The following is a 13,141-nucleotide window of genomic DNA, read 5'->3' as shown; positions in this document are numbered from 1 at the left end:
ATTTATCACACGCTGCTTCTAAAAATGCATTTTACTGTGCAATGGGGTGTAAAAGTTCGCACCGTTGGAAGGCGTCGTAAACATCGATGTCCCAGGGAGGTAAATCTTGTTTGGGGACACGTCCCCTTCCTCAGCCCTTACTCTGCAAATAATACAGTGGGGCATATATCACTATAGTATCTGTGTGTTAAAGTAACAGCAGTCGCACTATGGGGGCTGAATTACTCCCTGCTTGGCACTACATAAATGTGTAGAAAAGGGCAGAAGTTCATCTTCTCTAAGAAACGAGCAACGGGCACGGAGCCCCGACAAGTCGCAGGCAGGGACCGGGGCGCTGAAGCCCTGCTTTTATTATTTTATTTATTATTTTATTTTATTTTAAAGGGAAAAAGGTGGCTCTGCTTGTCAAAGTAACCCGTATTATATAAAAATATTCACAGTGTTCCTGAAAAATGTGCGGTTTCCACTGGGCTCCATCAGTAGCTCAGGTTTTGAAAGCGCCCTTGTCGGTGAGGGTTTTGTTTTGAGCTTTGCAAATAATTTGCCAAGTTTTAGTTGCTGAAGCCTGCAGAGAATGGATGTCTTGGATGATTTATTTTCACAGGTGGGATCTCCGAGCAGATAAGAAAATCAATTCAAGGGGAAAGCACAAGGAGTGAGCCTGGGGAAAGCCACATTGCCGTCGGCCGGGCTCTTCTCTGGTGCCATCGGGCTTTTGCTGATCTCTCTGCTGCGAGTCATCCCAGCCGGTTGCAAAAGGGAAATAAACAGATGGAAGAGTTTTCCATAAAAATGCAAATAGGTTGTAAAAATGCCTGCAAAAATCTAAATACCCGGTGAGAATGTGCCAGTTTGGATGAATATTTGAGCAAGGAAAAGCGAAAGAAAAGAAGAAGTTAAATGATGTCAGAACAAATTGTTTGGGTTTCCCTGATAAAATATTGCTGCAAGAGCTATAGTTTATTTAATTAAGGCATATGCGCTGTACTTAACAATATAAGAGTCTATACAAAAGTAAATTCAGAAGTCAAGCTGAAATGGACTTCAATGCTGCAAAAATAACATATTTCACTGTCGTAAACTGATTTTTCCCTGAGGTTTTTTTGGGAGGGGAGGACCAATTTTCCCAGGAAAACCCAACCATGCAGCTCTGGAGCGTGGTGCCCGGAGAGGGGGGACCCCACGCCTCCCTGGCAGCAGCAACCTCCGGATATTTAGGAGCTGACGTGGCTCTGCCAGGGCGTGTGTGGTCAGAAACTCCTCCTAGGTTTTGCCTGAAGAGGAAAACCAAACCATTTAACTTTCTGGCTTGCTTTTGTCGCAACCTTTTCAAGTAATTGTAATTTTTCTGGCTTTTTTCCCCCTCCCAAACCCAAAGCCATGTGTGTTGGTGGTGGGAAGGTGGCGTGGGTTGGATGTGGTGAGGGTCTAGAGCTCCCGGTAAGAGATGTGCAGCACCTGGAACGGATAAATAAGCCTCTTACAATGCCATCATTGCTCCGTTCTTCTATTGAAAAGGTGCTGCCTGCCTTCTGTGTGTTATTTTCTTGCTTCTATTAATGTTTTATTTAGCATTCATGAGCCTAACACCTCTAAAAGCCCTCCGTGGAGGTGCAGGGGAGCTGAGGAAGGGAGTGCATCGTCCTCGCTGCCTCCGGAGCTGCAGGGCTCAGCAAGCAAGCTGTGCTGGGGAGACGGCAAGCTGTACTGGGGAGATGGGAGCACTTCTTGTGATGCTTCATATCTGTCGTTTGTCCCATAAACAGAGGGCCTTTTGCTGGAGGTGCCGCTGTAAACTCCCTTGGCACATCGTGGGCGGCTGTCTGTGCCCCCAGCCACACTGGCGTCATGAATTTGCCTCGACATCCGCACTTTCCCACCCAGTTTTCGTGCAAACCTGGGGTCAGACAGAGCTTCTGGAGCCCCCTGCTGAGCCCAGGGCTCGGGACCCTTAGTAATGGCCCTTGGGTGTCATATTTAATTAGCTACTAATGCACTCTTAATAGCTGATCATGCTAAATATGGCAGAAAACTCACATCCTCTTCTCTGTGCCATGGGCAAAATTTTAAGTTCAAAACCATCCTGTGGAAAAATTCCCGTTTTCTTTCAGGAGTGACTTCTCCGGTGGTGTCTTATAAAGCAGAAATAGTTTCTGTGCTGACGGGGGCCGTGCTGAGCCTCATCCCCTGTGACGGAGCTGCTGCTTCAATGAAGCTGTGGCAGCCTGGGCTTTCCTGGAAGTTGTTGCGTATCCTGTTCATTTATAATAATTTTTTAAGTGGTTTTTAACCTGCGTTACCTTGGATTTGCATTAAATTCTGTGTTGGAGAAAAAGTTACCTTTTCCTGAGGTAGGAGATGCTTCTGGTGCTTGGGGCTTCCACCCAGCAGCCCGTGGCTCGGGGTGATGGTGACAATGGGGACAACATCCCGTGGTCCATGCTGTTGACCCTACCTGAGAAAAACCCTGGACAACCCAAATCCCTCACCGTGCCGGCTGAAGGGTGGGAGTTCCCTTTGCCTACACAGGCTGTTGTCTCACGTTTTTATTCCACTCTGGATCATACACCCTGATTTCTCAAGGAGGGAGAGATCTGCGAGATGCCACATGCTGTATTTCATATACCCCGTGCACGAATACAGGCCAGTTTTCTGCTGCAAGGCTAAACATTATTGCAAAATAATATTGGAATTGCTGAAAAGGCTTAGGAAAAAGGTAAGAAATGGGACCCGCCACCTACCCAGCCCCGCTGAGAGCATCCCCGCTCTGAAGCGCGATCCTTGTGAGCATCAGCCCGTTCTTAGTGCTCCTTAAGTATTTTATTTAAATTTCAGTGTGGCTTTTCACGTGCTCCAGCTGAAATAGCCGCGTAAAAGCCCCAGGTTTAAGATACACTTGTGTTTTGTTAACAGTGGGCTCCTGCCAGCCTTCCAGACGGGGCTCTCTCATAACACAAGCCTTTTTATTATAGCTCAGACCTCATTAAAGTTCTTTTATGATCTCTAAAACAATCCCTCCCATAATCTTATATTCAGTTTACTTAATATCTCTCTTTCCCTCTCGGGAAATTTTGAGGAAAAAAGGGTTTTTGAAGCATCCCATAGGCGACGGCACAGGGCTGTGCCGGGGAAAGCCACAGGGACTTCAGTGCATGGGGGAATTTCACATTTTTCAAAACCAGCTGCTGGCGATGGGATAGCAAAGGCAAGCCGGGCGCCGTCTCCATGGGCGAAGCTGCCCAGCTCCCATGGAAGGAGTAAAACTGTAAATACATAGTAGGGAATGAATAAGTGTCTTAATATTGATGTTTTTGGCTGCTACTGGAGGGACCTGTTTCTAGACCTGGGGAAAGATTGCCTTGCCTTGCTGGGAGAGCCTGGCCAAACTGGGATGCAACCAGATCTGCTGGGTTTTGGGGATGGGGACTGCCCATGTGAGGTGGTCCAGATGGCTGAAGACTCCTCTACAGCCCCCGGGAGCAGAACTGCTGGAGGACGGGATGGGTTCTCAGGCCCCGAGCAGGAGTCAAGCCAGGTGCTCAGCTCAGGTCAGGGGAACTGCAGAAAACGCGTTAAAGTATTTTGACTACAAAAATGGCGTCTTCTTGCTCAAGGTCTTTGGGAACACAATAGCTAGCCCCCGTATTTCCCAAGTTGGTGGTGCTGAAAAACTGTTTTTACCTTTTCCCCAGCTGCTGTGAGCATCTTCCTTCCAGCCCAGTCCTGAGTCTTACCCTGCGCCGTGGAGAGGTTGCTCTGCCTTGCACTGCTCACCTCTGAAAACCTACCCCCCAATCTATACGGGACTAAGGCTGCCAAAATAGTGGTGTTCCTTTGCGAGAAGGAGCCGTGCCACTTTGGGGAGGGAAGGCGCGAAGCAGCTTGGCTGGTGGGAGTCTGTCCATCTGAGCCAAATGGAGAGAAACTGCATTTTTACACAGGCGCTGGGCAAAAATAGACTCCCCTGATGCAGTGTGTTTGACAAGTGTCTGCTGTAATGAGTGTTTTCCATCGTTAAGTCACATCACACAGCCCTCTAATAGAGGGGAACACAAATCCACTTACTGCGGACAAGTGCACTTCCAACCCCGCGTTTTGGAGCACATTTAATCAAATTACAAGTTACTGCGAGCTGTGACGGATGGCAGTACGGTATTTAAGAGGTGTATTGCTGACAACGCAAAGATTTTTTTGTGCTAGCAATGGTTTCAAGTTAATTATTATGAATGGCTGCCTAAAGCAAATGTAACTTGTAAAGCTACGAGAACTTAAAAAAATCCACCAGCGGTAGCTTGCTTTGCTTGTTAGAAAAATCTCCAGGGCTCTTGTAGCAGGTAGAGAGAAAGCAGACGTGCTTGGTGCCAATTAAGGATTCAAGTGCCTTGCGATGCAAAGTGAAACGCTGTGATTCAGTGGTGATAACCCCCCGTATGCCCCCTGCCCCGTGCAAGCACCCGGTACCCAGGGGTTTGCTCCGTGCAGCATCCCTATGCCTTGAGATGGGGTGCAACCCTGCTCCCATCCGCGGATGCTTACGGACAGCGATACAACTCCTTTGCTTAGAGGCAATGGCATCAGGGTCCTGGTCGTGGGGAAGGTGACGGTGGCTGGGGCAGCGGGTTTTGGAGGGGAGGAGCTGGAATCTAGGAGAAAGCATCCCTGGAGCACCGCGGGGCATCTGGGGCCATCCCGAGGGGCTGCAGGGGTGCTGGGTCCCAAATCCCAACCTCCAGTTGGCACGACTGATATTTTTCCTATCTAAAATAATAATAATAATAATAATAATAATAATAATAATAATAATAATAATAATAATAATAATTTCTTCCCTAATAAAATCACTTTGGGTGCAAGACGTTCTGCTGAAAAAAACCCCACTCATTCCTGGGGAACAGTCAAAACAATTATTTGCACAAATTTCCAACTCATTATCTCCCAAGGTGACATGTCATGTCAGGCACAGTCATGTCACAACACGCCATACCCAGATGCAGCTAATGCAAGGTGGCAGCCCCTGCGCCAGGCTGGGGGAGCGGGTCCTGCCCGCCTTGGGGACAAACGGGGAGCTCGGCTGCTGTCGAGCCTTCGGAGGGGGAGTTGTGCCCGCGGTGCTTATAGACAAGGGCTGGAAATGAAGATGGCCCATATGTGCCGTCTGGATACAGCAGCTTTCCTGTTACATGTGCAATTTTGAGTCCCTGCACAGCTGTAGCTGAGCTTTGAGACATATGTATGTGTGCGTGCATGCATAAATATAAATGAAAAAAATAAATAGATAGATAGATAAATAAATAAAATTAGAAACCGCAGCCAACTGCATTTTAACACCCAATTTTGCCTGCTTTGGGCTCAGAGGGGTGCGGGAGCTGGAGTTCCCCCAGCACGAGGGAGATGTGCATCTGTCCCTCCTTTCCCGCAGGCTTCGGCAGCGAGGGACCCATGACCCCCGGTCCGCACCGGCCGGTGAGCGCGGAAAGGGGCGCACGGCTCCTGCAGCTGCCTGGGCTTTGGCAGGGGATCAGGCAGGCAGGCAGCCGGCGTGCATCGTCACACGAGGGATGGTGGCGTGACCTACATCCCAAAAGCTGGCCCTGCAGCCTCACAGCCGCCGGCGGTAATTTAGAACCGAGGAAATTAGCTGACACAAAGTTTAAGAAAGAAATTGGGGTAGCGTCTTGGAGACAAAACATAGCGGCAGAACATTGGGAAAAACCAAATCCCCGCTCTGTGCATGAAGTTAGAGCAAAAATGATGCCAAGAGATCTGAATCTGACGGCAGTCTCCTGGCACGGGGGTTTGTATTCAGAGCATGAACAACGAATTTGCATCCTAGGAAACAAATGCACTCCGCATGCCCCGAAACAAATAAATGCGAGACATTCCTTTATTCCACAGCCAGGAATCTTAATCTTGCTGATAAACAAACCAAAGACAAAAATGTCTCTGAATGTCATGTTTTTCTGTAGTGCTGTATTTTCTTTAGTTAAAGACCTGAATGCTGAATAGAAAACAAAGTAAGCTTTGTGCAAGAAGAGATCTGCTCCATCACGATGGCGAAGGCAGGTCCTCTCAGAGCCCTCCCTCCTGGGGCAGCTTCACTTTTTGGTCTGAGATGATTTCTTCCTTCCAGCTTTGGGTTTTCCTCGGACACACTCTGCTGCAAAAGCAGCCGTTGGGGACAGGGAGGTGGGATGTCCCCATGTTCCCGGGGATGAAGGTCCCTTGTGGATACCTGCACAGCATCACCCAGGCCCAGTTCTGTCCTGCCCTGTTCCCGACATCAAGTAAAGCACCAAAACCAGCGAGTAGATATCTTTGAGACATCATGTTTGCTCTCAGTTTCTAACAAGGAGGTTGCTACGGATCTCCTCTCATTCCCCTCTCAAGAGCTCAGCAGGCTTTGCTTAAAAACTCTGAAAACAATCTGCTTCTATGCAATTTGCAAAGCCGCATTCGATCCTTTCTAATATATGTAAAATTATTCAGGCTTGCCGAACTCATGTTTGGAGTTATCGCATCCTGGGCTGAAGCAGCGTTCGCAATATCTGCGTGTTAAAATAGGCTCAGGATGCAACGGGAGGGTTTTTGTGTTGAAGAAGAGCTGCATCCCGGGGATGCTGCGGCCAGTGCCGCGGTGGGCACGGCTCCAGTCGGCTGCCCCGGAGCCATGCCCACCGCGGCACTGGCCGCAGCATCCCCGGGATGCGGCCCCCCAGGTATCATGAAGATTTTATTCCCCTTCTCCTTGCAGGTGGCTTTTGCTCCTTATGATTGTCCCCATCTCCCCAAAGGAAATTCTTCCTTTTTCCTTCTTAATTCCTCAAGACTAAGCTATTTCAGACTGAGTTTTGTAGATGCTAGCCCTTCTAAATATTATTTTTCTAATGTCATTTAGGGTAGAGTACCGCACACCTGGTTGTCTGGCTCAGAGAAGCACATTTATACTTCTGCAGAGCTGTCATTTGTAATTACAGGGTCAGAAGTTCGTCTTCCTCTAATTGCTCCTCCCTTTGAAATTCCAGCTGAAATTTCTAGTTTCTTGACCTGGCGAAAGGAAGGCGCTCACCTAATTATGACCTTATTTCACTTTCCAGAGCGACTTTGGCCCTTGTTAGCCGGAACGATCATTTCCAAAGTCCTTCAGTAATTTCTCTTGAAGAGAGAAGGTTAAAAACAAACGAGATCGGAGCCTGCCGTCCCGGCTTGGGGCAGCCGAGTAGTTTTTCTTTCCCACCACCACGAAAAGGGAAGACTAAACCCCTTTCTAATGGAACAGACTTGAATTCTCTCCAAAAAAAAGAAGCCTCCATTATGGGTAACAGATTGATTACAAGCTCCTGCGCAAAGCCTGGCTGGGTCGCAGCAGAGGCAGAAATTCCTGGACTGTGGCTCAATCTTTAATCAAGCAAAAATCCCACTGAACTCGCTGGGAATTTTGCTTGAGCAAAAACCTGCTGGGTCTCAGCTTTGGCCCGTGAAGCGGGAAGGAAGGCAAAGCGGCGCTTTCTGGTGGATATACATCCCTCCTCCCCTCTCGTTTGCTCCTGGAAGGACCGTCGTGCTGCTTTCACACTGAAGGATGCGTCCCTCCAAGCACCGCAGTGTCTAATCGGCCACATTAAGATACTCTACGCCAAATTATTTCCTTATTAATAATAACATGAGCTGTTCTGCTGGTGCTCCCCGTTCAGCTGGAGCAGAGGGTCGGATCCTTTCCCCTGCACACCTCTGGCTCAGCCTCCCGGTCCGAGGAACTGCGTTTTCTTCTGCATCTCTAACACAGCGATGCTCGGTGTCCGTGCGTCCCCGCACCCCCGGGGGGGACAGACCCACCAGGCTGGGCCAAGGTCATCTGAGCGTGGGCACACCCAAACCTCTCCATCACGTTGCAGGACAGGCAGTAATGCAGATAAAATAGAAATGCATTCTGTTTGGACAGGTGCAATAAGTTAATCTCGCATCTGGTGAAGCTCAGGACAGGGCTTTTTCAGGCGAGACCATCCATCAGCGCTGGAAGCGCAGCATCGTGGGGTCAGGAGAGGCAGGGGCTGCCTGAGCCGGAGGGCTGCTGCCTGCCACCCCTGCCTGCAACAGCTCATTTCCAGCACCACGAAGCCAGAAATTTCACCCCCAGTAAGATTTCGGCGTGCGGTGGAATGGAAAAAACCTCTGCTGACCTCGGGCATGGGGTGGAGAGCAGCGGGGGATGCGGGGGACATTGGACAGGACAGATAGGAACCCGCCCGCAAGCAGCTGATGCCCCAGGATGGTCAGGGGAGGGCAGGCAGTCCCACCCTGGGCTAATTGTCGGCTGATTATTTATCAAAACCATCTTTCCAGCTGGAGACTCCGGCCTCCACATTTCCAACCCGTGCCAATTTAATGACGGAGCTGCTTTACAGAAACATCTGACAAACACATTGAATCCCCCAGAGCGCTGACTTGGATGGGGAAGGAGCCACCACCTCCAGGAGAGAGGCGACCTCAGGGTATTTTTTGTAAAAAAACCAGAAGCGCAGCTTCTGAGGAGGAGCATGGTGATTCAGAGGTCCCACCAGCACCACCCTCCACCCGTCTTGTTGAACGAATTTGGGTCCGAAGGCTTTTTGGTCCACGAGCACAGCGCTAAGCACCACAATTCCCGCAGCGGGGAGAGCGGTCATGGCATAAACATAATTTTTTAGACTTTTACCTGCCGTAGCCAAGACATGTGCCGCCCAGAGAGCTGCAGGATGACGAGGGTCTTCATGAACAGTTGGTTACTGGAAGAGAAGATATTTTACAGAAGGATTTAATTCTTTCAGTGTCATTTGAATTTTTTCCCAGAAAGAAATTAATTTGGATAGTTTTCTGAGTATTCCTATGTTTCCAGAAGTTATACAAGGCTTCAGTGACACAGGGAGCACAGCGCTGGAGAACAGGGACCCTGAGTCCCTACAGCAGCTTCTGGCCATTAAACCCCCTGTGCAGCCCCGGTGGGGAGCAGGCAGCGGGCAGTGTGGCTACGGCAGCCGACGCTTTCAGACATCCCTCTTTGATCTCCAACACGAGATGGCCGTGCCTGATTGCTGCTCACAGCCTTTTGCCCAAAGGAGGTCAATATTTGAGGCACTTCAAAGCCCCCAGCCCCTCTGAAACGCCTCGCATTAGTAATTCCCCGGCTTTCGATAAGAGCATCCTCCTCCCTTACCCCCGCCAGCGATGCCCTCCTGGGCACGGAGTGGTCCAGGGTCCAGCTGCTCTGCCGCTCGCTGGAGAAGTGTTCATCACCCACGATGCGGCGTGAGGCCACAGCTTTCCCCAGCGGAGCAGGTTAAACGTCAGCCCAGGTTTTGACCAGTCCCTTCCATCTAAAAGGAAAATAAAATCAGGAGAAAAGAGAGGGTTAATAATGCTTTCCTTGGATTTTCATGCCCTCGCTTTCTCATGGCCATGTTCGGGACTGTGCACTGCTTTTGAAAATGTGGATTTTAGCATGTGCTTATCACCAGCCGTGACCCCGTGGCAGCCCAGAATAAAAAAACACCAGTAAAAGTGCCTTGACCTTTAATTCTCAACCAAAGCCTGCAGTGCTGAGTAATTGCACTCCTAGCCCAGGCAGCTCTCCTTCGAGATCTTCAGGGAGGTAGAAGCCAGATTCCTTCCTCCCTGAAATCACAGCAAGGAAGAAGGAACAAACAAACAAACAGGAAAGCTGCTCCCAGCTGGAGCAGAAGTCCCGGGGGGGGGGGAACCCAGGGGGTTATTTAAAGCTCTGAGAAGTTCCTCCTTTCAGCCGCGCCTCTCGCTCGAGGGGAAGCAGCCTGCGGACGGCAAGGGAAGGAGTCGCTGCAAGGCCAGTTATTATTAGCTGGAGTCGAGAGAGCTGGGATATTGCAGGATATCGCCGCGATATTCCCGCAAGAGCGGCTGCTCCTTCACTTAGGAGAGCGTGAGGAGGGTCCACGACGGCGTCGTGGAGGTGACGGGTGGCTTTGGCATCTGCTGTGGCCCAGGCTCGGACCAAGTCGTACAGCTGTTGCTGAAGCATGGGGGAGCATCATCAATAAGATAAAAATATCTTATGGAGGGACTGGTAACTCGTCAGCCTTTTCTGACTGCCTCGGAAAACTCTGTCCCTAATAGCAGCGTCCTGTGCGCAGATAATTATTTCCATGACATTGTTAATTGGGGCTTCTAAATGGTATCTTTATATTAACTCTGCTGATTGCACATCATTAACTGATGGGATGGATCCTAACAACTCCGAAAAAGGAGTGTAATGAAAGAATTTTTTCAAATATCTCATTTTCTTAACCCTCCCTGCCTTCACCTTATAGGTCAGCGAGATGCAGCGTGTCTCTCAAATCATGATGCTGGATCAGAGCAGCTCTTGGGATTATTGATGATGCATCGCAGGCTGGCCTGATCGGGGTTTGGGGCTGCCTCAAGCAAGCACGGAGGTGCGTGAAGGCTAGGCACGCTTTAAAACGCCCCGGGGATGCCCTGAGGTGGACTGAATAAAAGTGTCCAGCGCAGGACCAGCTCCCTGAGCTCCTCTCCCACCACGGTTTTTGTTGACAGCAAAAGCGCAAGAAGGCCAGCCCTGGCACGTGCTGCTCCGGGGATGGGAGCAGAGGGTTGACGTACCTCCAGCGCTAAACTCCAGCCACCGTACACAGCCAAAGCAGGGACAACTAATTCTTCTGATGTGCACCGAGCAGGAGGAAGCAGTGGTGAGTGCAGGGTACCACCGGCTGGAGGGTCCTGCTGTCCCCCCACGCGCAGCTGCCTTGGGGACAGGCGCGTGGATGGCATGGGCCATTTGGGTCTGAAGAAGCGTACAATTCATGTTAAAAAGCAGAAGGGAGCTGCTACCTCCTTCTTTTCACGGATGAGGGTGTCAAAGCCCTCCCGGAGCTCCCCACGTCGCAGTTCCCTGTTAGCCCGTTGCACCTGCGGTGGGGACGCTGGCGTCGGTCCTGTGCAAACGTCCCCAGAAGATGTACAGGGTGTCGGAGGCTCCTGGCTGTACCCAGCAAGAGATCGCCATCCCCAACCTGCCGTGTGACGCAAACCAACCCACCACCGAAGCTGGTGGGTGTTACACACCCCCAAGCACTAGAGATGAAGGCTGGCACCTCCTCCTCCTCCTCCTCTCGACAATCTTACCCAAAACCTTCACTTTTCCGTTGATTTGTTTGGAAGCTGCAATTCCCAGGTGGGAATTTGCCATCAGTCCGCCCCCACCTCCAACTGCATCAGTGAAACCCCTGAGCTAATATTCTGTTAATATATTATATAATAATATAAGTTAGCTTTCCAACACTTAAACCACATCACCTATCTTTATCCCAAATAGCCTTTTTATAGCTTTTCCTGTTAAGTTACTCAACTGTTCAAAAATGCTGCTGAAGACACCGGTCTTCGGTGCAGGGTCTGGAAGATGGAAACTGCCATGAAAGGGGTTCCCGGGAACCCACCTAACGAGATGTCGTGTGCAGGAGAGGTGTCAGAAGAGGTGTCCATTATATCACATCATTCGTTAAAAATTCAGAGCCCTCCTGCCTTTATACAGGGTCTGGGGGCCAATACACTGGTTTTGAACCCAGAAACCGGCACTGATGCGCTTGGAGGGTTGTGATATGTGAAGTCGTCAAGGGATGCTGCAAAGGGACCCGAAGCCGCGCTCCCCAGGGCGGGGGAGTAGATGACTGGATCAGGGAACAACTTTCTCCTGAGGAGACAGATAATTTTAACAGAATTTTTTTCCTTTTTAAAAAAGCAATAAATATTTCACAGGCCTGGAGGAAGAAGCTTGGTGCCTGAATAGTTACTATCCATGGAACATGGCATGAAATCTCTACACCACAAGTGCTATTTTTACATCTTTTTTTTTTTCATATTGCATAAATGGTGACTGATTTTATGGTCCATGATTAATTTAGACATGGAATAATGGAAAGCCAGGAGCACTCACCCAGTTCAAAGGGCCATAACAGATAAATAATGTATGTTTACATAACTGTAATATCAATCTCGGTAACAAATGATTTGTAGAAAGTCGGCAGAGGCTGGCTGCAGAGAGCTGAGAAACGCTCCTCGGAGGCAGCAGCGTTACGCCAAGAGGGCCTTCAAGCAATGCATTGCAGTTTGGAGGTCCACCTGCCACGCGCTACCCCTTATGCCTGGAGATGGGGCTCTGTCTGAACTCAACGTAATTGAACAAACCCAGCTCAGCTGCTTCTCCCAGAACATCTACATACAGGAAAACTGAAACGGGAACTGGGTTTCTGGGTATTTCTTAAACACCACTAAATTTCCATTTCAGTTTTCCTGTATGTAGATGTTCTTGGAGAAGAGCATCTGTTCTCAGAGAAGAACATCTGTTCTTGGAGAAGAACATCCTGCACTTTCTCAGCTGGAGCAGAAAGACCAAAGCTGGGACCAGAAGTACATCCCTGTCCAAAATGCAGCTGAGTTGTCCTACCAAGGTACGATGTCTGGACGCTGGAACCTGGCCTTCATTCACCGTCTTCTCCAAAGTCTTCCTCGCAGATCCCCAAATACATGGTTCTCTTTTTTTCCTGGGAGCACCCAGCAATTCACCAAAACATCATGGTTCTGTATATACAGGCGTCCGGACAGACAAACAGGTAATTTGGAGAAGATGTGCCAACAGCCCTGCAGATAGCAGCACTCTGCACGCAGACAGGGAAGGGAATTCAGATGTCGATGCCAAAGGCCCAGAGAACAGGAGCAAAAGGACACTATTCCTGTAGGAGCATGCAGCCGCGGAAGACGGAGCTTACCTGCCATGGTGCAACCATGAGATCATTTACCTGCAGGCAGGACGAGGCGAGTGCCACAGATGACGAAGCATCTTTGCACCCCAACATCAGGGTTATCTTTGGAACAAATAATATGGTCTTGTTTTTAAACTTGTGAGCTGTTGCCTGTGGTATCGGCGTTGTATTGCATTAACTGTGGTTAGATAAAAGGTGTTTCTTGTTAGGACCTAAACATTTCTGAGAGAGGTGCCGAGTCCATAAAGGTTAGAAAGAAGAAGGAAAGAAAAACGTATTTTTCTATAGACACCTGCTGTGTGCGCGGAGAGGCCAAAAGCAGACAAGAGCCGACGCATTTTGCTGCCTTTAAGTGG

Source organism: Aptenodytes patagonicus, chromosome 6, assembly GCF_965638725.1.
Source record: "Aptenodytes patagonicus chromosome 6, bAptPat1.pri.cur, whole genome shotgun sequence".
In the NCBI taxonomy this organism is placed as follows: Eukaryota; Metazoa; Chordata; class Aves; order Sphenisciformes; family Spheniscidae; genus Aptenodytes; species Aptenodytes patagonicus.
The sequence above is the reverse complement of the archived record's forward strand: the minus strand, read 5'-3'. Positions refer to the sequence as shown.